The 15,815-nt window shown below is 36.8% G+C and overlaps 2 long non-coding RNA genes across 5 annotated transcripts; both read right to left on the bottom strand.

Annotated features, from left to right (window-relative positions):
- Positions 1 to 11,636: 11,636 nt before the first annotated feature.
- On the bottom strand, positions 11,637 to 13,987 carry LOC147512012 (uncharacterized). Of its 4 annotated transcripts, none has more exons than XR_015217122.1 (4): positions 13,876 to 13,987; positions 13,423 to 13,515; positions 11,969 to 12,031; positions 11,637 to 11,876 (listed from the first exon to the last, which is right to left on the bottom strand). It is a non-coding gene; the product is annotated as an uncharacterized LOC147512012 (long non-coding RNA). The 4 variants fall into 4 exon arrangements; XR_015217124.1 differs by having other exon boundaries at positions 13,764 to 13,883; XR_015217123.1 differs by lacking the exon at positions 13,876 to 13,987 and adding an exon at positions 12,106 to 12,195 and having other exon boundaries at positions 11,637 to 11,872; positions 13,423 to 13,865.
- Positions 13,988 to 14,622: 635 nt separating this feature from the next.
- LOC147512011 (uncharacterized) lies at positions 14,623 to 15,751 on the bottom strand. Its single transcript, XR_015217120.1, has 3 exons — positions 15,498 to 15,751; positions 15,174 to 15,417; positions 14,623 to 15,083 (listed from the first exon to the last, which is right to left on the bottom strand). It is a non-coding gene; the product is annotated as an uncharacterized LOC147512011 (long non-coding RNA).
- Between the last annotated feature and the right edge of the window lie 64 nt (positions 15,752 to 15,815).

The raw sequence follows: 15,815 nt of genomic DNA, 5'->3' as shown, positions 1-15,815 counted from the left end.
AAGTATCCAAAACTATAATATAAACCCCATAGAGACATTACATATTGGTTAATTATGTGTGTAATAAATGCAAAATAATTGTATTTCCATGTTTTTGCAGGTGTCGACACATAAACGATGAAATTTCAACAAAACCGGTATTTTGGCATGGAAACAAGGTGAATATGCTAATTGGAAACAAAACCTTTTTATCAAGTTCAAAAGAAGCCCATTGGAAGCTTAAATCAAGCCCATGAAGCAAGCCTGGTCAAAATGGTCAATTCCGGGTCAAATCTTGTAGAAAAATCAGCGAAACTTCGGAAAATCATATCTTTTGATTCCGAACTCCGTTTTGGGCATGTGACCTGTCAAAATGATTAGCGTAACAAGCTCTGCATAATAGTATATAGCTTCCATCAATTTACTGGACTAGGAGTTGAAACAGGTCCGAACCAAGACAAAGTAAAAATCTAATTATTATTCATCATGATGCCATTAAGTGGAAGCTTATGTAATCACCACTTTCTCCACTTAATAAGTGCACAAATCACTCCTAATTATTTATCTTGTAATGGGAATTACTATTTCACCCACTTTTTTCCACTTAGATTAAATAAATTCTATTATAAAAGTAGATTAATTTGTAACATTTGGATTAAAAATGTAAGATGTAATCTTCGCCACCCATCTCACTCCTATGAAACTATAAATAGGAGGGGTGATGCTCTAAATAAACTTGCCAATTCACTTGTGATTTGTGGCCTTGTAGCCCTTCACTCTATTCTTCTTCTTCTTCTTCTTCTCTAAATTAGGAAATAGGAGTAGGATTAAAGTAGTTGTAGAAGTAGCTATAATTTTAGTAATAAAACTTCTTCTTCTTTTTCTTCTTCTTCTTTATTTTTATTAGTTGTAGTTATCTCACCATGAGCTAACTCCTCCCTTATGGAGGGTTAGATAAACCCATGTGAGGATAACTCTACTAATGAAGATGTAATTCAATTGCTTAAAATTTAACAAGTTTGATTTTTACTTCAATTACAAAATAGTTGAAGTGGAAAACAAACTAAAGGTTGAAAAAGTGCTCTAGAGATAGGGTGCTAATTTAATCCCTCATGCTAGTAGAATATCTTTAGAGATTTAGACATTCTACTAGGGATCAAAGTTTAATATTCACTTTGATTTGTCTATGAATCAAAGTGAATATAAAAACTAACAATTGAAATATTTCTTTCATTAATAGTAGTTTGAATCACATGGTAAATCAAACCTCCACAACTTTCTCTCTTCTATCTTCTCTAAGTAATTTTAGAATAAATTTGTTTGATTGTAATTTGAAAGTGAATTAAAAGTAAGTGTAGTGTAAAAAAATTCACCAAAAGCCTTCTCTCCTTAAAGGTTTCTTGTGATTAGTCTAGCTAAGTTGTAAACCAACACATGCTTCAATGTTAGGCATGGGACGATACCTTTACTCGAGCTATCTTTCAACATAATTTGAGAGTAAGGTAATTGATATAAGTGTGAGTTAGAGTGACGTCCGATTTAATTCTTATCATAGTGTACTTAGGGGTGCTATTTTTTCCCGAGATTCGATCCGATATTTTTCCGAATTTGGCAAGGATATTTGTGTTCCGATTTCTGAAATTTTGATATCCGAATTTTTCGAAAAATAATTGGATAGGAATTGGATGTGTTTTCAAAATCCGATCCGATTTCTGAATTTTTAACACATATTATAGTCAATTTTATATATAATTACTAAATCAGAACCACAAATAGGTTATCAACCAAACCAAGTAGAACCTTGCCTTTTCTCTCACACCTTCAAGAAATATAGACCGTCATTTTTGTACGTGTCTCTCTTGCTCTCTCATCTCTATTTACTTAATTAATACATTAACATATTAGAGAGGCATGTTGAATGAACGTGTTAAAAGGTCTAAGTTGTTTATGGAATTAATTACATTAACTAGTTCAAAATAATTATATATTAACTTAATAAAGATGGTTTTCCAAAAAGAGAATCCGATTATACGGTTTAAATTTTTGAATTTTGCAAATTATTTTCCGAAATTTCCAAATTCGGAAAAAAAAATTACACATTCGAAAAAAAATTGGATCGGAATTGGAAAGGATATTGTCATCCGAAAAAAAATTAGAATTTTTTTTCCGAAAGCCCTTGATTGATCGATCCGATCCGAAGTCACCCTAAGTGTACTACATGAAAAATGAATTGAACCACTACATGTAGCATACTCTCATTAAACCACGATATGTAGCATATAATTTAGTATCCAAGAACAAATGACATATTGTAGTTTACTACATAAAAAATGAATTGAATTAGTATTATGAGTTGTTTGTGATGGCAAACTGGTAAAGCTATATTGGAATAAGAATCTTTGAAATATAGCCATAAACATATTGGAATAAGGTAATTTGAAAGTGTAAACACAACCGTAAACATATTGGAATAAGGTAACTTGAACGCATAAACATAGTCGTAATTTGACTCTAGTGAACTTGTCATTGCGTCTAGTTAATAGGAGTTCATGACCACCAAGTCAAATGAACACGTGAGTGGAATACTGGAAACACCACATTAATATAATATGTTGGTTATAACCGTTCTACTATGTGGATGAGTAAAGTCAAAAATGTATGCTACTATCAGCTGCATACTTGTATAATCCAACTTTTTGTGGCATATTTGATGTTACTATAAATGCATGATTTCGCCCAATATGTTATGTTAAAATTTGTGTCATATCTTAACGGAATCAACATATTGTATTTGGATTGATATGAGGCTTGACATATTCAATGTCAATATTCATGGAAAACAAATGAAACATGTAATTATGGATAGACATATATTACAAATATTTTGAGCTTCTACATATATCCTTCCATAAAAGTAGACCCATAAAAGTAAAATAAGAACAAAACTTCCCAACTCATGAAGGTAAGTAAAACAAGAAGAACAAAACTTCCCAACACATGAAGGTTACATATAGACAAATAAAAAAGGGAAGAAAATATCAGGATTCTTATGGAAGAGTATAAAATCTCCAGATCCACGAACACCAGCGTCTCGTTTGAAAGTCTATGCAGTTTCATGCCACCCCTTCTCTTTCATATATGCATACAAGTACATGTGGGAACTACATGTGTGAACAACGAAAAATTACATGTTTCGATTAGTTTTACTATCTAATAAAAAAAAAATGTACAAATCTAACAAAACAAAGACAAGATGCTAAAAATAAAGGGTTAAAAATGACTTACAATGTTATAAGGAGCCTCTCATAATCCATCACGAAGTTGCAGCAAAGAAAAAAAAACAAAGATAAACTAGGGAGATGCAAATAAGGTAGGTTTCTGAGAACAGTATAACCAACCGAACGAAAAGTATATTTCTTGTTTTTCTGTGAAGCGTTAACCTAAATACAAGTAAACTTATTTGGAAAAGTCTGTTGTTTATAGACTTCGATTTCTTCACTACCTCATATACTGGGAGGATGAGAGAGAGAGAGAGAGAGAGAGAGAGTTAAGGGAGGGAAAATTTGATTACAATTGGAAATAGCGTAATTTGAATGGGCCTGTCACCTGTGTGACTGTCAGTGTTCTAAAAAACACTAAGCGGTAGGAGAGCACCTAGGCCTTCTAGGCAGTGCCTAGACGGGCTAGGCGAGTAGGCGCTAGGTGGTTTTTTTTTTCCTAATATATATAGTAATACACACCTATACTGTAAGAAATGAAGAAAATCATTTACCATAACTCAAAAAATAAATACAAACAAAAATACTTATTACAAAAATGCGTAATAGTTAAAGAATATCGACTTTATATAAAAACATACTCTTTGTTATAGTGGCATATAATTTACATTAGACTTTAGTCTTTTAAACTCATTCAAATCTTAAGCCTACACGAGTCTTTAATTTTCGACATTTAATCATTCAAAAAAAAAACAAAACAAACTTGACTGGACCGCCTAGACTCGCCTAGTTGGTTCACCGATTTTTTAAACGACTTGGGCCTGGGCAAGTCGGTTGGGCACCGCCTAGTGCCTAGCCTTGTTAGCAATTCGAGATACGACAAAAATTCGGTACGGGAATAATTCAAGAATTATTCGGCGACTCAAAAAAATGCTACGGTCAAATATTCGGTCAAAAATTCGCAATACGACAATTATGCGGTGTTTAATTAATACGCGTTTTAAACGTTTTGTTGCAAAAATTCGGAAGTTAAAAAATCGTGATATTATGTTAGTAAATATTAATAATAGTTGTCATTCTTTACAACATAACAAACATATCCAAGCAATTTAGCTACGAAAAAATTGAAACCAATTAAACGGTCTACATAGGTACCTTCATTTATTTGTTCTAAAATACACACACCATCACATGACAATTTAAATATTGCCCAAAAAGTATAAAAGCAAAGGTTTTGGATTAATTTATCACTAAGAATGTAAGAGTGGGCTACTTAAAGTAAGAGTGAGGATATAAAATACATAAAAAAATAACAAAAGTGCAACTGAATTTTCATTATTTTTTTTTTAGCCGAATTTTTGAAAAATTCACCAAAAACCGAATTATTCGTTTCAAAGTAAAAAATCGTGAATTATTCCGAATCTTTGAAACATTCGGAATTATTATACGTATTGCCCTTCAAAAATTCGATTCGCGAATAATTTGACGAATTGCTAACAACGGCGCCTAGAGACCGCCTAGGCGCCCGCCTAGACTGATTTTTAGAACATTGGTGAGTGTGTCTTAGCCTCTTAGGAGACCCGAGCGTACTTGTTTTTTTCTTAGGGCCTGCTTGATAAAAAATTTCACTTGGTGGGTAAATAGATAGTAGGAAAATAATTTCCCACTTAAAAATTTGCCGGGAATATACCTAGTGGGAAAATAATTTTTTGTCGCTGCTTGTTTGCACAAATTGCATCAACTGGAAAATGTTGACAAATGTCATTTGCCAGGTTTCCCGGTGCTTGATAACACCAAAATTTGCCATCGGCAAATAATTTTAATTTGATCAATTTCAACCCTATTTGCAACTCATTTGCTTCTCTCACTCTCTCTGCCAAGGTTAGCCGCTGCAACTCTATTTCCCTCTCTCTCTCTCTTTTAATTTTATATATATAAAAAAGAAAACCATCCATTTTAACTATGATTTCAATTTCAATTAGACAAATTTGGAGAGGCAGGATTCATCTCTTTATGATTTTAATTCGAATCAATAATTAAATCAGATTTGGAGAGGCTATTACTTTTGTCAGTACCAAATCAGAATATCCAAATTAAAATAGAATTAATTAAATCAATAAAGAAAAACTAATTGGATTCAGATGGACTCGAACCATCAACCTCTCAATTATGTGAGCGCTCTTGCCATTTTGAGCTTATGGATCCACTGTATTTCACAGACCATACATAGACAAACTAATCAAGGAATAGTACAAGTAGCAAATGAGAAACAATATGCAATACTAAAAATCTTATGCAACTTTCAAGTTCTAATTAACTATGGCAATACCATCCATGTTACACGTACAACCAAAACCTTCTAAAATATATTATTCACACAAAATTGATCAGTTTTGAAGTGAAGCTATGAGTTCTAAAATAAGTAAAGTTAATATACTATGTAAGCACAAACAAAAGTAGCTCATGATGCAAGGGTTATCAAATAAGTTGATTGGTCTCAATGAAGGAATTGTTGGTGTTATCCCTCACATGAGGAGAGAAACAGAGCTAGAGAGAAAAGGAGCTGATTCGGCGTTGGAGATGTCGAGCTACCAAGGCCGGAGTAAGCGCACCTGCGCTCGTGCCTTTGAATCAGTCCAGAGTTGAGCGACCCGCTCATAGCTCCGATGTGTTTGCCGACGACCAGCGCTCAAACACCCCCAGCGCGTGTCTAATTTTCGTGGGCTTCGCTTACAAGATAACGCTGAAATTTGGTTTTTGGAGATAAAACCAAAATCAAGGTTTTGGAAAACCTAACCAACCAAGTCAGAAGGATTGGAATCCATACTAAAACAAAAAGAGAGAAACCAAATCTTGAAAGCTATCAAGATTGAGAGATAACCTTTACAGAGATACAACCCTGTAAAGAGATAAGAGTGATCTAGTAAGGTGAGAGACTGAAAGGAGAGATTGTAATCTTCCTTCCCACTTTATAAAGAACTGGCTCTTGTGGAAGTAGGCATCATTGGCCGAACCACGGTAAATATTTGTGTTGTGGTTTGCCTTTACTGCTTTACATTATTATTTGTTGTTGATAGTTGTTTAGCGAGTTGGGCATGTTAGTGTAAGTAGTTGGTGATATTTAGAATTTGTCTGGAGTTGAAGTGTGTTCATACAAGTTATCTGTGTAGAGGGGAATCGATTGGTATTGGTATAATCCCCAACAAGTGGTATCAGAGCCAGGTTGGAATAGCCTAGGGTGTTATCCGAATCTTGGTCAGAAGGTGTTTGACGAAATTCCTGAGAGAAGATTTGAGGTTAAATAACTTGTAGAGATGGATCATTCTGTGAACACTCGCATGATGAGTCTGAATAGGAAGAACTACACCATCTGGAAAGCCAAGATGGAAGACTTGCTATACTGCAAGGACTTGGCACTTCCCATTGAGAATGAGGGAGTAAAACCAAAAAGAATCGATGAGGGCCGAAAGTGGAAAAAGTTTTTGACAGAAAAGCGATTGGATACATTCGACAGTGGATTGACGACAGTGTCTTTCATCATGTGTCCCAAGAGACTACAGCCTTCAGTCTGTGGAAGAAACTTGAAGACCTTTATGAGAAGAAGTCGGATGGAAACAAAGTGCTAGTCGTTAAGAAGTTTGCAGACACGAAGTACCAAGAAGGTTCTTCAATGTCTGAGCATCTTAATGAAGTACAGAATATCATCAATCAGATGCATTTGATGAAGATCAATTTGGGAGACGAAGTTGAGGCTTTGTTTCTATTAGGCTCTCTACCCAAAAGTTGGGAGACATTAGCAGTTTCTCTACATAGAGCAACCAAGGATGGAATTGTTACCATGGAGATAGCTACCATGCCTTTGTTGAATGAGGAGACTAGAAGGAGTGGAAGAAGCATCTCCTCTCACTCAGAGATCCTTTTCACAAAGAAACGGGGGAGAGGTCGAAACAGAAAACCATCTCGTTCTAGAGGTGATGACAGAAGTAAATCTAGGGGTGAAGCTAGAACTCCTAAGGCAGAGAGGCAATGTTACTATTGTGCCACCAAAGGCCACTTCAAATATGAGTGCAGAACACTGAAGAGGGATGAGAAGAATAACTGTGTACATGAAGACATGGTGCAGAGGAACGGAAACACATGCAGAGATACTACCGCACTAGTCGACGACCTAGTGGGAATTATGTTAAATTGTGGTGTGTGTTGTCTTAGTACCTCATGTCGGGAATCTGTGAGTGGGTGATAGATCTGAGGAGCATCCTATCACGTCACACCGCACAGGGGATTCTTCACTACCTACAGCTGTGGTGAATATGGTGAAGTAAGGATGGGTAACAGTGGAGTCTCAAAAATTATAGGCATTGAAGATGTTCATGTAGAAACCAATGTCGGCTACACCTTGACACTCAAGGATGTAAGGCATGTCCCTGACATACGGTTAAGCCTAATTTCGGCTGGGAAATTAGATGACGATGGTTTTGTAAACTCGTTTGGTAACGGGGTATGGAAACTGAGCAGAGGTTCCATTGTAGCAGCCAGAGGAAAGAAAACTTGCTCTCTTTACAAAACACAGGCTAGTTTATGTAAAGCGAAGTTTAACGCGCGAAGAAGAAGCTTCATCCGAATCGTGTGGCACAAGAGACCGCGGTCACATGGGCATAAAAGGGATGGAAGTTCTTGCTAAGCAAAAGGTCGTGCCAAACATTAAAGGTACACTTTTAAATACATGTACTCATCGTTTGGTAGGAAAGCAACACACGTGGTGTCTTTCCAAAGATTCCGTCTCTCACGAAAAGGACACTGTCCTTGAACTAGTGCATACGGACTTATGTGGTCCTATGAGAGTAAAGTCCCACCAGGGAGCTTCGTACTTCTTGACATTCATTGATGATGCGTCAAGAAAGATATGGGCCTATAGTCTAAAGACCAAGGATGAAGTACTTGGCGTGTTTGAGAAATTCCACAGCATGGTGGAAAGAGAGACTGGGAAGTTGTTAAAGTGTATTCGCTCAGATAATGGGGGTGAGTACATTGGGCCATTTGAAGAGTATTGCCAGAGTCATGGGATTCCGTCATGAGCGGGACCGTTCTCAAGACACCGCAAACAGAATGGAATAGAATAGAGAGAATGAACCGCACCATTGTAGAGAGGATGAGATGCATGCTATCTCACTCTAAGCTACTTAGAAGCCTCTTGGGTAGAAGCAATGCATCTGGTGCATGTGATCAACCTGTCGCCGGAAAAGCCTACGAATAGTGATTATCCGAGAGAGTATGGTGGCGAGAGATGTTGATTATGGATACTTGTGGTATTTGGGTGCGGGGCATTTGTGCATATTCGAAGGATGAGAGATTCAAGCTTGATGACAAAGCCAAACGGTGCATTTTTTCGGGTTATGGAGATGAAAAGTTTGGTTTCAAACTCTATGATCCGATTAACAAGAAGGTAATCCGAAGTCGAGATGTTGTGTTCTTAGAAGACCAAACCATAGCAGACTTTGAGGAGGGTGAGAAGCTACAGGCTTTCACCAATGATCTTGTTGATTCAGAACCAGAAGTTCCTACTGTGGAACGTGCAGAAGGCATTGAGAATGCAGAGAACCATGAGTTTGAAGCTCATGATGAGAATCTTATTACTCATGATGGGATAGAACATATTGGTATAGAAGATGCAGATGAAATGCATGAACCACCGCCAGAGCAAGCAGAAGTGCAACCTCCTGAGGCACCAGCAGATGGGGCAAGGAGGTCTGACAGAGGGAGACTAGCTTCAACCAGGTATCCACTACATACGTACGTGTTACTATCGGATGGTGGAGAACATATGTACTATCAAGAGGCACTTGAAGGTACAGACAAAGAAAAGTGGTTGAAGGCCATGCATGATGAGATGGATTCTTTGCATAAGAATCACACTTATGAGTTAGTTGAGAAACCCACAGGGAGAAAAGTTCTCAAGAATAAGTGGATATACAAAGTCAAGCATGAGGAGAACAATCCTCACCCAAGGCATAAAGCTCGCCTTGTTGTGAAGGGATTCGGTCAAAGGAAAGGGATTGACTTTGATGAGATTTTCTCTCCTGTAGTGAAGATGACTTCTATCTGGGTGGTATTGGGTATGGCCGCAAGTATAAACCTAGAGGTTGAGCAACTAGATGTTAAGACAGCTTTTCTTCATGGAGACCTTGAAGAAGATGTCTACATGGACCAGCCAGAGGGGTTTGAGGTCAAAGGCAAGGAGCACCTAGTATGCAAGCTGATAAAGAGCTTGTATGGGTTGAAGTAAACACCGAGACAGTGGTACATAAAGTTTGACTCCTTTATGGCGAAGCAAGGATACAAGAAGCCTGCTTCCGATCATTGTGTGTTTGTTCAGAGATTTCCAGATGAGGATTTCATAGTGCTTGCTGTATGTGGATGATATGTTGATAGTTGGCCCAAACATCAACAAGATATCCAAGCTAAAGAAAGACTTGAGTAAGTCCTTTGAGATGAAGGATTTGGGTCAAGCAAAACAGATACTTGGGATGCGGATCACTCGTGACAGAAAGAGTGGGAAGTTGTGGCTTTCTCAAGAAAGCTACATTGAGAAGGTGTTGAAGAGATTCAACTTGGATCAAGCGAAGCCAGTCAGTTGTCCGCTTGGTGGCCAGTTCCACATGACCAAAGAGATGTGTCCTAAGGGTGAGCATGAGCAGAGTCAGATGGAAAAGATTCCTTATGCATCCGCAGTGGGCAGTTTGATGTATGTTATGGTGTGTACTAGACCGGATATTGCTTTCGCCGTTGGGGTTGTAAGCAGATTTCTGTCAAATCCGGGTAAAGAACATTGGGAAGGTGTTAAGTGGATATTGAGATATCTCAAGGGCACTTTCAAATCGTGTTTGTGCTTTGGTGGAAGTAAGCCCTTACTTGAAGGCTACACTAATGCAGACATGGCAGGTGATGTAGACTCGATGAAGTCCACTTCCGGTTATCTGGTTACTTTTGCAGGGGGAGCAGTTTCTTGGCAATCTAAGTTGCAAAAGTGTGTTGCCCTCTCCACTACAGAAGCCGAGTATATTGCAGCCACTGAGTGTTGCAAAGAGATGCTATGGATGAAGAGGTTCTTCAACGAACTAGGGCTAAAGCAGAAACAGTTTGTAGTTCTATGTGACAGTCAGAGCGCCATCCACTTGAGCAAGAATCCGAGTTTTCATTCTAGATCCAAGCACATACACGTGCGTTATCATTGTATTAGAGAAGTACTCGAAGACAAGCATTTGTGCATCGAGAAGATCCATACCGACAAGAACGGATCGGATATGATGACCAAAGTCTTACCGAAAGGTAAGTTTGATATTTGTTGTGCTACCGCCGGAATGGTAGCAGACTCCTCCTGTTGATTTGGAAATTGCATGGAGGTATTCTCCTCACTGTTCGGGAGGGGGAGATTGTTGGTGTTATCCCTCACATGAGGAGAGAAACAGAGCTGGAGAGAAACGGAGCTGATTCGGCGTTGGAGATGTCAGAGCATTTGGTGAGTGTGTCTTAGCCTCTTAGGAGACCCGAGCGTACTCGTTTTTTTCTTAGGACCTGCTTGATAAAAAATTTCACTTGGTGGGTAAATAGATAGTAGGAAAATAATTTCCCACTTAAAAATTTGTTGGGAATATACCTAGTGGGAAAATAATTTTTTGTCGCTGCTTGTTTACACAAATTGCATCAACTGGAAAATGTTGACAAATGTCATTTGCCAGGTTTCCCGGTGCTTGATAACACCAAAATTTGCCATCAGCAAATAATTTTAATTTGATCAATTTCAACCCTATTTGCAACTCATTTGCTTCTCTCACTCTCTCTGCCAAGGTTAGCCGCCGCAACTCTATTTCCCTCTCTCTCTTTTAATTTTGTATATATAAAAAAGAAAACCATCCATTTTAACTATGATTTCAATTTCAATTAGACAAATTTGGAGAGGCAGGATTCATCTCTTTATGATTTTAATTCGAATCAATAATTAAATTAGATTTGGAGAGGCTATTACTTTTGTCAGTACCAAATCAGAATATCCAAATTAAAATAGAATTAATTAAATCAATAAAGAAAAACTAATTGGATTCAGATAGACTCGAACCATCAACCTCTCAATCATGTGAGCGCTCTTGTCATTTTGAGCTTATAGATCCACTGTATTTCACAGACCAAACATAGACAAACTAATCAAGGAATAGTACAAGTAGCAACTGAGAAACAATATGCAATACGAAAAATCTTATGCAACTTTCAGGTTCTAATTAACTATGAGTCTATGACAATACCATCCATGTTACACGTACAGCCAAAACCTTCTAAAAAATATTATTCACACAAAATTGATTAGTTTTGAAGTGAAGCTATGAGTTCTAAAATAAGTAAAGTTAATATACTATGTAAGCACAACCAAAAGTAGCTCATGATGCAAGGGTTATCAAATAAGTTGATTGGTCTCAATAAAGGAATAAGTAGGTAACTATGTCAATTGCAAGAATGCCCCATCAACTCAACCATATATATTGCCTACAACTCTAGCTATGATGTAGATTTTAATCTTGAAGTAATCGCAACTAATAACCTACAATCATTCCAGAGGTATGTTCTATCCAGCTCAAGGAGTATTTGCACACCGGCCTTTAAATATCTTGTGTCATGTCACAAATCTGTCTAACAAAAATAATAAGGCCAATCAGCTATAAGCACTAACAACTGAATTAGGACTACCCCTATAGAAAAGAAATTTGAATAACTCAGCTCACCCCTAATCCTTCTTTAAGGGATTACTGCAAGCAACTATCCACTAACCATCATGCTCACAATCCCTGTAAGAAAGGTACTCAATATCAAAATAAGTAATTAATCACTCACCATATTATAAATAACAGTAAAAAGCCACCTATTACAGGGATAATTGGTTGTACTTTCTTTGTCATTTACGAACCAAGGAAACCATCAACTAAGCATGATGCTCACAAAGTCACAATCCCTATAAGAAAAGTACCTAATATCATCAGAAGCAATAAACAGCTCACCACACTAACCATGAAAACTGGGCGCACATTTCTGGTTCTAAGGTTTGTGTCTGCATGCATTGTGTCACATGTAAAGCTTATGGCAGAAAATGGACACTGCCAAGACACAGGTTCATCATGTGGCAGGTACCCGGGAGGATTTCCAGGCCACCTGTCCCTCATTTACACCGTGTCTCTTCCATTTCTGATATCTGTTTTCCTTTTTCTTTGCTGTTTTTATTCATTTTCTATTTTTCTGTTTTAAATTTAAAACTGGTAAAACAAAGTATAATTCACAAGAAAAACCCCAAACCCCGTTATCCGTGATCCGATCCATGGCTAACGCTTCGGTGTGTAAAATATTTTCACCACCAACAATGTTGAATGAGTAAGTAATTACGTAAGTATGGTGACACACTGACACTGACACCTTTTTACCGATTTCCATAACACTGAAAAAAAACACACTACTTCCATTTACCAATGATTCTTCCTTTGATAAAACCCATGACTAAGTTTGCCATTGATTAATCATTACTGCAAGGCATGTTTTAATTGCCCATTTTAGCTCTAATTATTACATATTAAAACAAGTCATTAATAAACTATAAACACACCCTTAGCACATGGTTTGAATGATCTTAACATCAAGCTAAAACAAAAACAGGTCGAACTTATCCCAAACAAACAAATCAAACTCACAAATGAACCAACTTTAATTCCTTCAAAGAAAAAAATGTCAACCACATACATGTCCTTTTAACCCCAAATTGAAAAACATAAAGTTTGTGCTACTACACATAAGTTGGTGATAAATATAAATGGATTTAAAGTACTAACTTAGCAACACGGAAGAAATCGAAACATAAAAAGACAGGACATTCTACTTAATCGAAGCGCCCATATTTTATGGATTTAAGAGCGATGAAGCAATAAATCATTAAGGCACAAAATCAGGGCATTGATATGGAAGATTCATCAAATTGGAGAGTAGAATGTATGGCTAGATTCAAAAGTTCAAAGTTAAGTGTCCAGACAACTAACAATAACAGTCAATCCATGCAAAGCATATAGTTATACTGTTTCAACTAGCAATAGTAGCATCTCACAGAGATTAAACTAAAATTATTCAATCGAAATAATTGAAATAACCCAATCGAACAAACGAAATGAAATAAATATGAAATGTGAATGTTACATACCTACACAGCAGAGTATCAATCAACAGCTCGAAATCATTAATTTGATAAAGAAAACATATCGATCTACTCGAACAACTCAAAATCTAATTCAATCTACATAAACATGAAAAAACATTAGTTTGAATAAGAAAAATTGAGAGAACTCATCGACAATTGAGAGATTATGATTTGCCAATCGTATGTTGAAGTGGGAAAATATATCCAGCCCCGACTTGGATTATTATTTCCCGTTTGGAGTGGGAAAAAATACTGGTTTAAGGGAAAATATCGATTTGCCAGCGGGAAAATGTTATCAAGTTGGGCTTTAAACTAAAAGACGCACAGGATCAAGATAATGGAACCTTCTACTCGATCAAACGTTGTGTTCAGAGTTTAGACCGATTTGTGATAGAGGAATTCACAAGGCATATAAAAAACCATCTATAACCAAACACACTCTTTTGCTTATCGTACTCTTGTAATTGCGATACAGACTCAGCAGCTGCGGCTAAAGCATTTCAGTCAGACAATGTGTATTGGAAAGCTAGAGCCCTTTGGGACAAGATCAAGCACTGTTCAGTTTGGTTACATTTCACAAGTTCATGGAGGGAAGTTAACTTTGCCGCGCGCAAACAAAGGAACTTCACTAGGTAACGGTTGTAAATAATGGTGGGATCATAAACAACCATGCATGTTGGTTCAACAAGCTCGAAAATCCAAAATTTGCCTAATTACTATACAATTCTGAGATAGTGTAAACATGGGAATTTTAATTCCCAATCCAGAATTGTAAATGCTATTGCTATTACTAATTGTAAATGCTATTGCTATTACTATTAATTACCTTTTAGCAAAAGAAAAAAAAAATCATTCTCTAACGAAGACTTAAAAGAGGGCTAAAAGCATTATTAGCAACAACTTGAAAGGTCCTCATATGCGGAGTTTTTAATTTACTTTATTATGATTCCTTAAACTAAATTTCTTAAGCAATCTATCTTGTTTTTGTCTATGTTTTTTCTTAAACAATCGAGTCATGTGTACAATATTACTAGTACTTTCTGAGTTTCTGTCGTAGTTATTAAAATTGCTAAAATACTTGTGATCGCTAGTGCAACTTCTAGGTGAAACAACTACCATGCTTCTAGAATATTTTGCATGTCATAAAATAGTACGAAACTATAAACCATAGTCTGGCATTGTGTTGAAGAAACTTACAGAATATTCAATCACAAATGCATTTAATAATGTCTTATAAATATCTCCTTGTATAGCACGGGACATCCAAACAGAAGCTACTGATCAAAAAAAGATCGAAGACAAACAAAAGTAAGGGTTTCTCAGTCTCTCGGACGACCAACTTGGCGACATGCAATGAATAACGAGTCTCTTAGATCACATTCTATGGTGACAACATCTCCTTTCTTAAGTTTGTAACGAGCTACATATTGGACCCAATCATTTCCACGAATAGTGTAAGTCACTTTGTTTTGTTTATAACAAAACAGAAATGTGTAGGTCTGTCCTTGCTCATCTTGAATTGGAAGCTCAATTCCAGCATCTGAAACCAGTGGAAAAAGTGTTTGTAGCTTGCTACTTTTTGGAATCAGTAAACATGGTTTTGCTCCATTGATAGCCATGCCGCAGTCGCTTATGGAAAGAACTTTTTGAAGAACGACTTCCCTCTAAAACAAAATTATAGTATAAATAAAGAACAATCAATCCAGTAGTTGGAAAAAATAAAGGAGGTTAGGTACATTGGAGGTTATATATACCTGCGTAAGCATAAGCTTGCTGCTAGGGTTCTTCTGAACAGATATTAAAAATTGTAGGGCATCGTCCTTATGTCCATCTGTCGTAGAAAAAGTAAATTAGTATTTATTCTGCGTCAGAACTAAGAGCACCAAATAAATTATGAGGGATAGAACTATAGAAGGGAGGTTGGCCTCTTTCTGAAAGATCTTTGCCGAGTCAACCATGCCTGCTTTAGTGAGGTATCGGTGGACTGAATGATGAAAACTGCATGGATTGAAGATAAAGCCCTCAATTACATACACTTAATGATAGATCTCTTTGAACGGACAAGTTAGATGACATACCTTATAAAGGGAATCTTCGAAAAGATGCATCGGATCACGTCGTCTGGGAGATTATTCACGGGGACTGATGCTTTTGTGCTTCTTTTTGGAATTCTCATTGTTGTTAGTAAGAAGACCTGTGACGAAGCAATCGATTTAGATTTATACAAGTCAGAAGTGTGTACATAATTGCAAGGCTAATATGGAATTAAGACTTCTCTCCTCTCTTCTTCTTCTTCTCTTTATCTCTCTCTCTTCCCCAAATAAACTACGGACTGAACAAGTTTTTGTGGGTGGGGCTGCGGATCCAACTATATGGACACCCATGCCAAAAACTAA

This window comes from Coptis chinensis, chromosome 3, assembly GCF_015680905.1.
Source record: "Coptis chinensis isolate HL-2020 chromosome 3, ASM1568090v1, whole genome shotgun sequence".
Lineage (NCBI taxonomy): Eukaryota > Viridiplantae > Streptophyta > Magnoliopsida > Ranunculales > Ranunculaceae > Coptis > Coptis chinensis.
This window is presented reverse-complemented; position numbering and strand designations above follow the sequence as displayed.